Below are 11,068 nucleotides of genomic sequence, written 5' to 3' on the forward strand. Positions count from 1 at the left end.
AGGTGAGGTGGTCATTAGCCTTGATGTGACTAACAATCCCCTCAAACTCGTCTTGGGAGATAGTGTGCGACACATATGCCTTGTTCAAGACTTTCAACAGATCTTGTCGATGCGGTTCGGAGCTTCGGATCAACGATGACAGCGTAATCTTTGCTGGCGTCTTATGAAGTTGATCCTCGATGGAGTACTCGCTCTGTCGGATATACTTTAACAGCTCGTCAGTCTCCTCCTCGGATTCCTTATTTTCCTCGGTTCTTTCTTTTTCTTTTCCTTTATTCTTGGGAGCTTTGTCATGAAGATCTTCGGGAGTGTAGATCCTGCCACTCCTGGTCATGCCCCCAAGTCCAGCGATGTTTGATATATCGCTGTCGGCAGAAGTGTGGATGTCGTATATCCACGGCACAGCCTTATTCGATTCGTAGGGAAAAGGCCTTGGAGCGTTAATCCTTAAAGGCGTCGGACCTTCCCCTTTATTTGTCTTGATTACCAACAACGGAGCTGTCGTGTGCTTGCTTTGCGTAGTTGTTGGTTTGCATTTTATTACCAATGGTGTGCGATCCATTCTGAACATACGCATCGATTAATTCTTTCTTTTTATTAATCTTTATTATTTAATTACCGGGAGAGATAAATGCAAATGAATGACTAATGAGATGCAAAGGCAATAAATCTCAAAAATATGATTTTTATTCATTGAAGAAAGTGTACAACTTTTATACAATGCTTTGAAGCAATTTTTTACAAAAAGAGAAAAGCCGGTAGAAACCCACAGGCGGGTTCATACGTCTTTGCCATTCTTCTTCGGCTTCCTCGACATGGCGTGTCATTGCTTCAATCTGCGTATGGACCGCTTGGCTCATATCTTCACTGATTTTCTGAGCCTCTTTCACTTTTTGAATATGGTAGTTGATCATGGCCTGCAACTCATTAAGCTCGTCTTCGGCTCGATCCTTCTCCTCTTGGAGTTTGGCCATCTGTGCCAATCCTTCCCTTTCCTTTTTGCGGAAGTCGGAAAGGTTTGCAGCTTGTCGTTGAGCGACTTCCCGCCATTGTTGTGCGTCGGATCGAGTCGAGAGTAAATCGTCTTGCATGTCCTTGATCAACTGTGCCTGCTTTGCATGCTCGGCTTCAAGGCGTGCTATCTTAGCGTTGACTTCTTGGAGTTGACTACCCGGTTCAATCTTTGGCATTTTGAATGTCCGAGTAGTCTCCTTGTTGAGGTTAGCACACTCATCCTTGAGCCGCTCTATCTCGTGGTCTTTCTTCTTGCATTGCCTTTGAAGACCATCAATGAGGAAACTGGATGCTTCGTTTTTTTCCTCAAGAACTCTCATTTGAGCTCCTTGGATTTCCAGTTTCTTGGTCAAGGCGTCGACTTGTTCTTGCAACACCTTCCTTGTTGCTGTAGTTGCACAAGAAGTGGATGGCTGAGACACCCCCCTCTCGCTCCTCCATTTCTCATAGTCGGTGGAGGCGGATACCCGAGGCTTCCCAAGCTCGAGATCTCCCTCATAGGTTGGTTTCTCCCACGCTCTTATGATAGCGTGCATGTCCCTCTGATGTTCGGAATCAAAGGAGAAACACAACCCTCCAAGCTCCTCTTTAGTAGGAACAATTTGAGTCCTCATTAGTTGTCTCATAACCAATTTAGGTGAGTAGGCTATGCAACCTCTGAGGCCCATCAATGGTATGCTTGGATAATTGCCGCATCTTATCAATACATTGCTTGGACGGAACCATGGACAAACCCATGTGAAGTGGTCAATGCTCCACTGTTCCATCTCTTCCTTCCATTCGGAAGCATATCGGCGGCGCATGGGGATCTTGGAGAAACTCCTCAATGGATCGGGCAAGGTCCCCATATGACTAGAGGCATAGAAGTGCGTGATGCCCCACACATACAGCAAGGAGGTGCAACATCGGATGATTTTTCCTTGCTTCTGTTGTGTTAGATGAACAGACAGCAAGGTGTCGGCAAGAATAGCAGGCACGGGACTTTTCATATGTACGTCCCAAGCGAAGAAAGCGTCCATCGCAGCATGGTCCACTGTGTTAGCGTGAAAGGGGAATAGAATCGTCCCAAACACGGCTAACGCAAGAGTCTTGTTGAAAGCTAACCAATCTCCCTCACCAGCCAAGGAAGAAAGGTGGTCTTCTATCATAGCAAGCTTCCAACCCTTGATACTGCCGTTCCCCACTAAGGCAGCTGATCGTGATGGTAGTTTGACCTGAGTGGCAACTCTCTCCACAGCCACATGATTTCCATGAAAAATATAGACCCCGGCTGATTTGGGCCATCGAAGCATGAGTTCGTACTCCTCGAGAGTAGGAACTAGGTCAAACTGGGGAAACTCGAAGCAGTGCAAATCGAGACTCCAAAAATGGACCAAGGCTCTCAGAAAGGCTGGATCCACACAGATCTTCATCAAGTCGAGAACTCGTCCATAGGATTTCTCAAATTCCAAACGAGCCTCTCGTGGCATCAAGGTACAGAGGTGATCCAACCTCTCGGCACGGTACAACAAGAAGTCCACTTTCTTCAACTGCCCATGCACCTCCCTAGATCTCTCCATAATCTACAATACAATGCATGATATGAGATGATGAAGATGAATATGCATGCATAGTGTTTATTTAAACTAAGCATTATCATGTTTTCGGGATTTTCCTAATGTGATGCATGATACTGCTTGGTTTGGATAAATATGTATTTTTTCTTTTGGATTTTTGTATATTTTTTGTTGTTTGTTTTTTTTTTGGGTGAAAAGGGAAACTACCTATATGAATGTAATGAAGGTAGATGTTAACACCATGTACTAGAAGATCCTTATTTCTATTTATTCTTATTTTAATAGAATAGGAATGTTGTTTGTTTAAAGAATGCAAATGTATGCTCATACAATGTCACATAAAAATGCACACACAATTCACTCATCCACGAACAGTCACGAGCGAATCACGAGGTAGGGGTATCCTGCAGAAAAGTGCATATTCAAGGTGGTTCTAACTATTCTCACCGGTCTGAGGCCCCCAAGGTGCCCCCATTATAGGGACCCAATTCCTCTCGTCGTAAGCCGATGGAAAGTTCCAACGCACTGTCGGACTTGAGTTCATGGTTATCACCTTGAGTGATGTTTTTCCGACAACGGTCTCATAGGCTCCTATAAACCCATCAACCGGCCGTACTAACATCCACTCCCTATGGATTACCACTCATGCCCCCGGGTATAGAGGGAACTGTTGTGTGCAAAGGTTTGTGTACAGTTTGTATTTCAAACAATTGCGGAAATTAAACAAACAACAGTTATTAAAGCCATATAATAAATCATGTTATCATACAAGTGAGGGGTAGTGAAGTAATTTTAGACTATTATTTTGAAAATAATCCATCACTAAATGGGATTGACTCTCAAGGCTTCCCCAGTGGAGTCGCCATCTGTCGCCACCGGCCCAAACGGGCCTCGGCGGTCGCGAAGACGGTCGAGCTCGCTTTTATTTTAGTTTTGAAAATGTATTGGATTATTAGAACGACTTGTTCTCAAACTGAGACCTTGTCGATCTTATCCAATTTATTTATTAAAATGTCTCACCAATCCATATTAATCCCAAGCGGGACCCTCCATGGATTAGTGGTTTTCGTAAAAGGAGGGTTCGTGGAGTCGCCACCAATGTTTTACTCAAAACATTGGAAAAAGGGATAAGGCAATTGATTTTATAAATCAACTTTGGCCATTACAACCAGAGTTGGGTAAGGGAGTCGGTTACGCGTGGGGAAGGTGTTAGCACCCCACAGCGCCCCTTTCGGGTTCCCTATGACAGATTATTTTCTAAAATAACAACGTAAAATTACTAAATTACCCCTATTTATTATAAGCGATTATAAATTAACTATCTACATGATGACAGTTTAAATATGCACACAGAAAGCAGTAAAAGGAAGGATTTAAGAAGAAACCTCTTGAAGCGTGCTTTTATATATTGAGTAAAACTGGGAAGCTTTTTGGCGTTCCCTCGCTCTACAAGCTCGCTCGCTCTCTCCTATAAAATTTTGACTATGGAAATCCGGAGGATTTCCCTTCGACTAGGTTCGAATCTCCAAGCTAAGTGCTCGGAATTCCAGAACTTCGTCGGATCGACTCCCAGAGAGATTTCTAGGGCAGAACACTGCTCAAAAACCCCAGAATACTCAAGGAGGGAGTCAAAACTGAGTGTGAAAGTGTGAAATGACGTCCAATTGACGTCATATTTATAGGGAATAGGCGCAATACGGCCTACAGAAGCAATACGGCCGTATTGAACTTTTTGAACTTCAATACGGCCGTATTGAGTTCAATACGGCCGTATTGAAATTCAGAAATTTCAATACGGCCGTATTGAGTTCAATACGGCTGTATTGAAGCTTCAATACGGCCGTATTAAGTTCAGTACGGCCGTATTGGGCTTCATTCCCTCCACTTCCTTATTTTGAGCTATTCTAAGACCTCTAGACCTACAGAGAACCCTCCTAAGGCCTTCCAGGAGTCCTTCTGGCTGATCTTCCTTCAGTCTTCGAGAGTCTTCAAGCTTTATTTCCGACCCGGACAATTTTAGGGGTCTACAGGCCGCCGTTCACAATCGCACCGTGGCTGGTATTGGAAATACTCTGGAACTGTCGTGCCAAATGACTGCCAGAATCTATAGGCTCCTCTCTGTTTTCCATCATAGCCCATAAAAGTAAAAGGTCGCTCAAACGAACCTTTCCTTCAGAATCACCTCGGGCCAAAACAGTAGAGGCAATAAAGCGGTGCATAATACGGATGGCGGGATGGAGGAAAGCAGAGGAATTACATTTTCCAGCGACCCAATTACTTGTACCTGTCAAACTATACCAAAAAGAACCAGGGTTGAAAGAACTTGGGGTTCTCGTGCTCCCTCCAGTGGGAAATCCAAAAATATTATTGAACTGAGCCAGGGTTAATTCGTGTTCTTGGTTAAACATACGGAAAGAAATCAAACCTTCAGAACAATTTGGCCCAGATAATATTTCCGTGTGGAGAGAGCTCAAGAACTCAAGAACTAGTCGAGGATAAACAACATCATTATGCATGGTAGCAAAGGTTGTCCACCCAATGTTAGTTAACATGAAATTGATATCAGCACGTAAACCCAACTTACGAATAAATGGGAAGTCGAGATACCTGGTAGGATGGATAGTGCGGACGCGTAATACCTCGTTCCGCTCACGCTGTTCATCGTTCCGATAGAACCTCGGAGGAAGGTGCGGAATTTCACTTGCTTCTTCCTCGTAACTGTGGGTATCGGAAGCGGTGGAGGACGAACCAACGGTACGGGTGCGCTTGGGAGCCATGGATGAACGGAAGGAGTGAATGTGGGAGGAAGAGGGAAGAAGAGGAAGAAGAAGTGAGAAGCTAGGGTTTGGGAGAGAAGAAAAGAGAGAATGGGCAGAGTTCGTAAGTTTGAGAGAAGTGAGAATGTAAAAGGAGGGGGAAAAATATATAAGGGAAAGGGGAATTTCAAAAATCACGGGTTGTATCTGTTGAGCGTCAGCAGGGAATCACGGGCGTGATTGGAAATCACGGCCGTGATTCTCTTTGTGAGTTTTCAAAAATTCAAACAGAGGAGATCACGCCCGTGATTTATAATCACGGTCGTGATTCTCTCTGGGGTTTTCCAAAAATTTTCCAGAGAAGATCACGCCCGTGATTTATAATCACGGTCGTGATTCTCTCTGGGGTTTTCCAAAAAATTTTCCAGAGAAGATCACGCCCGTGATTTATAATCACGGTTGTGATTCTCTCTGGAACTCTGAAATTTTATTTTATTATATTTTTTTATTTTTTTTTATTTTATTTTATTTTTTTTAAGAAACTTGAGTAGGTTCCTGAAGAACCATAGAGTATAATTTTTCTAAGTGTTCCCCATGGAAATATAACTTCAATCTCTGTGCATTGACCTTGAATATGTCGCCTTTATCGTTTCTGATTTCTACAGCTCCATAGGGATATACTTTTTGAACTGTAAAAGGCCCTGACCATCTTGACTTCAATTTTCCAGGAAACAATCTGAGTCTGGAATTAAATAATAGCACCGAGTCCCCTTGCTTGAATTCTCTTCTATGTATATGCTTGTCATGCCACCTCTTTGTTCTTTCTTTGTAAATCTTAGCATTTTCATATGAGTCTAATCTGATTTCATCAAGCTCATTGAGTTCCAATTTCCTTTTTTCTCCAGCATCCTTTAGGTCATAGTTGAAGTATTTTATTGCCCACAAAGCCTTGTGTTCTAGCTCTACAGGAAGATGGCAAGATTTGCCATAAATCAGCCTAAATGGAGACATGCCAATAGGTGTTTTGTAAGCAGTCCTGTAGGCCCAAAGAGCTTCATCTAATCTTAAAGACCAGTCCTTTCTTGTTGTAGATACAGTCTTCTCAAGGATCTTTTTGATTTCTCTGTTGGATATTTCTACCTGTCCACTTGTTTGAGGGTGATAAGGTGTACCAACCTTGTGAGTGACTCCATACTTTTTTAAGAGAGATTCAAACTTTCTTTCAATAAAATGTGAGCCTCCATCACTGATCACAGCTCTTGGGACCCCAAATCTTGGAAATATAATTCTTTTGAAGAGTTTAATGACAGTATTTGAATCACTCGTTTGAGCGGGAATCGCTTCTACCCACTTGGACACATAATCAACTGCAACTAATATGAACTTGTAACCTTTAGAACTTGGGAATGGTCCCATGTAATCTACTCCCCATACATAAAAAATTTCTACTTCTAAAATCCCATTTAATGGCATTTCATGTTTCCTGGATATATTCCCTGATCTTTGGCATTGGTCACAAGAATTTACCATCTTCCAGGTATCCTTAAATAAGTTTGGCCAGTAAAAACCAGATTGTAGAATTTTAGCTGCAGTTTTTGACGTACTAGCATGCCCTCCATATGCGGAAGAATGACATGAGTGAATGATGTGAGGAGCTGCTTCTTCTGAGATACACCTTCTGTAGATACCATCTCTACACCTCTTATATAGGTAAGGTTCATCCCAAATAAAGCTGTTAAGGTCACTAAAGAATTTCTTCTTTTGTTGATAATTAAAGTCTTCAGGAAGGACTCCACATGCTAAGTAATTCGCATAATCTGCATACCAGGGACTGTTTTTCACAACAACTGCTAAAAGCTTTTCGTCTGGGAAGCTTTCATTAATAGGGAGTTCCTCCTTTGTTGCTTGGTCTTGTGGAAGTCGAGAGAGATGATCAGCTACTACATTTTCTACTCCCTTTCTGTCCACAATCTCTAAATCAAATTCTTGTAAAAGGAGAATCCATCTGAGGAGCCTAGGTTTAGCATCCTTTTTATTAAAAAGATACTTTAGGGCAGAGTGATCTGTGTAAACAATAACCTTAGACCCCACAAGATAAGATCTGAACTTTTCAAAAGCATAGACGACTGCTAACAATTCTTTTTCTATTGTTGCATAATTGGCTTGGGCTTCATCAAGAGTCTTGCTGGCATAGTATATAGCATGAACCTTCTTGTCCTCTCTTTGTCCCAATACAGCTCCTATAGCATAGTCACTTGCATCACACATGATTTCAAAAGGAAGGCTCCAGTCAGGAGTTTGCAGAATAGGAGCTGTAGTGAGAGCTTCTTTCAACCTGTAGAATGCATTCTTACAAGAAACATCAAAGTTAAAAGGTACCTCTTTCACAAGTAGATTAGATAATGGTTTAGAGATTTTTGAAAAATCTTTAATAAACCTTCGGTAGAAACCGGCATGCCGTAAGAAACTTCTAACACCTTTAACATCAATTGGAAGAGGCAATTTATCAATTACTTCTATTTTTGCTCTATCTACCTCAATTCCTCTCCCAGATATTAGGTGTCCTAAGACAATTCCTTCTTGTACCATAAAATGACATTTTTCCCAATTTAAGACTAAATTCACTTCAGAGCAACGCTGCAATACTTTAGTTAGATTTAATAGACAGTCATCAAAGGAAATACCATAAACTGAAAAGTCATCCATGAAAACTTCCATCTCTTTTTCTAATAAATCACTAAAGATTGCAGTCATACATCTTTGAAAGGTAGCAGGTGCATTACATAGGCCAAAAGGCATTCTCCTATAAGCAAAAGTACCATAGGGACATGTAAAAGTAGTTTTCTCTTGGTCTAATGGATGAATAGGGATTTGATGAAAACCGGAGTATCCGTCCAAATAACAAAAGTATGAATGCATTGCTAACCTTTCAAGCATTTGATCAATAAAAGGTAAGGGAAAGTGATCCTTTCTAGTGGCATTATTTAATTTTCTATAATCAACACACATACGCCACCCAGTCACAGTTCTTGTGGGAATTAATTCATTATTATCATTTTTAACTACTGTCATCCCACCTTTCTTAGGAACCACATGAACTGGACTTACCCAAGGACTATCAGATATAGCATAAATTACCTTAGCATCCAGTAATTTCAAAATTTCTTTCTTTACCTCTTCTTTCATCTTGGGATTTAGTCTTCTTTGAGCTTCAACAGAAGGTTTGGATCCTTCCTCCAAGAAGATGCGATGCATACAAAATGAAGAACTAATTCCCTTTATATCAGCCATAGTATATCCAATAACTTTTCTAAATTTTCTCAACTCATTGAGAAGTTTTTCAGTTTCTTTTTCATTTAAAGCTGAATTTACTATGACTGGATAAGTGGAATTAGCCCCCAAAAACTCATACCTTAAAGATGAAGGAAGTGGTTTAAGTTCTAACTTTGGAGAGTTTTCTTCTTGCCAATCTGTTGAAGACTCAAGAAGACTTTCTACTAGAGGATCTTTTTCTTTACACGGGGGACTTGAATCGATCAAGCAAGCATAATTAGGTTGAATCCCCTCAAGATCTATGTGCTTTCCTCCAACTAGAAAATTCTCCAAGGGATCCCTCAAAATAGATCTCATGACTTCTTCCTCCATGTCTTTAGGCAATATATCAACCCTGCAGCAAATATTTTCAAGAGAAGGTTGTCTAACAGATTTAGCAATATTAAATTCCATTGTTTCATCATTAATGGATAAGGACAATTTTCCATGTTTGACATCTACTATCACGCCTGCTGTAGCCAAAAATGGTCTACCTAGTATGATTGGTATTTGTTTGTCCTCTTCCATTTCTAAAACAACAAAATCTCCCGGAATTAAAAATTTACCTATCTTAACTGGAACATCTTCTAAAATTCCTATGGGATATTTTATAGATCTATCTGCTAACTGGATTGACATTGCTGTAGGCTTTAATTCTCCCATATCTAATTTCTTGCAAATTGATAAAGGCATTAAACTGATACTTGCCCCAAGGTCACATAAGGCTTTTTCAAACCTTAGATTTCCAATGAGACAAGGTATAGAGAAACTACCAGGATCCTTAAGTTTTTTGGGCAAATTATGATGGATCAATGTAACAGTCTCTCTATCATCCAATTTCCTTCGGTTAGCTAAAAGATCCTTAAGAAATTTAGCATATGTAGGCATCTGTTGTAGAGCTTCTACAAATGGAATGTTTACATACACTTGTTTGATCATATTTAAAAATTTTTCAAATTGTCTATCAAGTTTAGTCCTTGCTAACCTTTGAGGAAAAGGAATTGGAGGGTGATAAACAGTTTGAGGCTTTGATGAAGATACTTTTTCTTTTTCTAATCTCTCTTTTTCAGGTTTTTCAACCATAGGAGAAGCGTCTTCATCAATCTCAATATTATCATTTTGATTAGACACAGGTCTGTCTAATTTCTTCCCACTCCTTAAAGTAACAGCATTAACATTTTCAGCTGGGTTTGCAACTGTTTTACCTGGGAACTTACCTGGAGAATTGTTTGAACTAGGCATCAACTGTGTAATTTGATTTTCCAGCATCTTGTTGTGGAGAGTAATATTCTCAACCTTGAGAGCAAGGTTTTGAATAGAATTTGCCATTGAATCATTGGTCTGTTTTTGATTAGTGACAAAATTCTCCATAAGGTTTTCTAATCTTGAAACACTTTGTTGAATTGAGGGTGTCTGTACTGGATTTCCTTCCCCATTAATGAAGTGATTGGACGGACGGAAATTAGGTTGCTGATTGCTAGTTCCTTGAACTGGGTTATTCTTCCAAGAAAAGTTAGGATGATTCTTCCAACCAGGGTTGTATGTGTTGGAATATGGATTACTCTTCTCTCTTCGAGGAGTATCATAGAAATTATGAGAAGCTGCCACCTGTTCAGTAGTATCTTCTTTTTCTCCAGTAAAAATTGAGGTACAATCTACTGCAGTGTGCCCTTGTTCCCTACAAAGGTTACATACTTGATTTGTAGCCACTGAATTAACCTTAGCTTTTTCCATCTTGTCTAATCTTTGATTAAGAGTATCAAATTTTGCTAAGAGTAACTCAATATTGTTCACTTCATATCGCCCCGGAGTTCCTTTCCTTGCTGTGACTTCTCTTTCATTGTATTGGCTGTGATTTGAGGCTACATTTTCCAAAATAATCATGCAGTCATTAATAGGTTTCCCCATGAAAGATCCTCCAGCTGCTGAGTCTAATATCATGGTGCTTTGTTGGTCCAATCCTTCAAAGAAAAATTGGATGGTAAGCCAACGGTTGAAGCCATGTTGTGGGCATGCTTGAAGATATCCTTTGAACCGCTCCCATGCTTCATAAATAGTCTCTCCAGTGCCTTGTTGGAAATTAGTGATTTTCTTCCTCAATTCTTTAGTTTTAGAAGGAGGAAAGAATTTCTCTAGAAAAGCTCTTTCACATAATTCCCAAGTTGCTATCTTTTCTCTAGGCACTGTTCTTAGCCACACCTTTGCCTTATCTCTCAAGGTGAGTGAGAATAAGCGGAGTCGCATTCCATCAGAAACTTCATCATCAAATTGCTGGGTCTCACAGATTTCCAAGAACCCCTCTAAGCGGTCATTAGGATCTTCTGATGGTAGTCCTCCAAAGGTGTTCTGTTTGAGCATATTCACCAGAGAAGCTGGTACAGTAGCTCCAGTTTGCATCTCCCCTCCAGGTATCCCACGAGCTACGGGTGC

General features: G+C 40.7%; 1 non-coding gene across 1 annotated transcript; it reads left to right on the top strand.

Moving 5' to 3' along the window:
- Nucleotides 1-10,634: 10,634 nt before the first annotated feature.
- Nucleotides 10,635-10,741, top strand: LOC145956613 (small nucleolar RNA R71). Its single transcript, XR_014432852.1, has one exon. It is a non-coding gene; the product is annotated as a small nucleolar RNA R71 (small nucleolar RNA).
- The last annotated feature ends 327 nt before the right edge of the window (nucleotides 10,742-11,068 follow it).

Source organism: Cajanus cajan, chromosome 3, assembly GCF_000230855.2.
Source record: "Cajanus cajan strain Asha chromosome 3, NIPB_CcT2T_4, whole genome shotgun sequence".
Taxonomy (NCBI): Eukaryota; Viridiplantae; Streptophyta; class Magnoliopsida; order Fabales; family Fabaceae; genus Cajanus; species Cajanus cajan.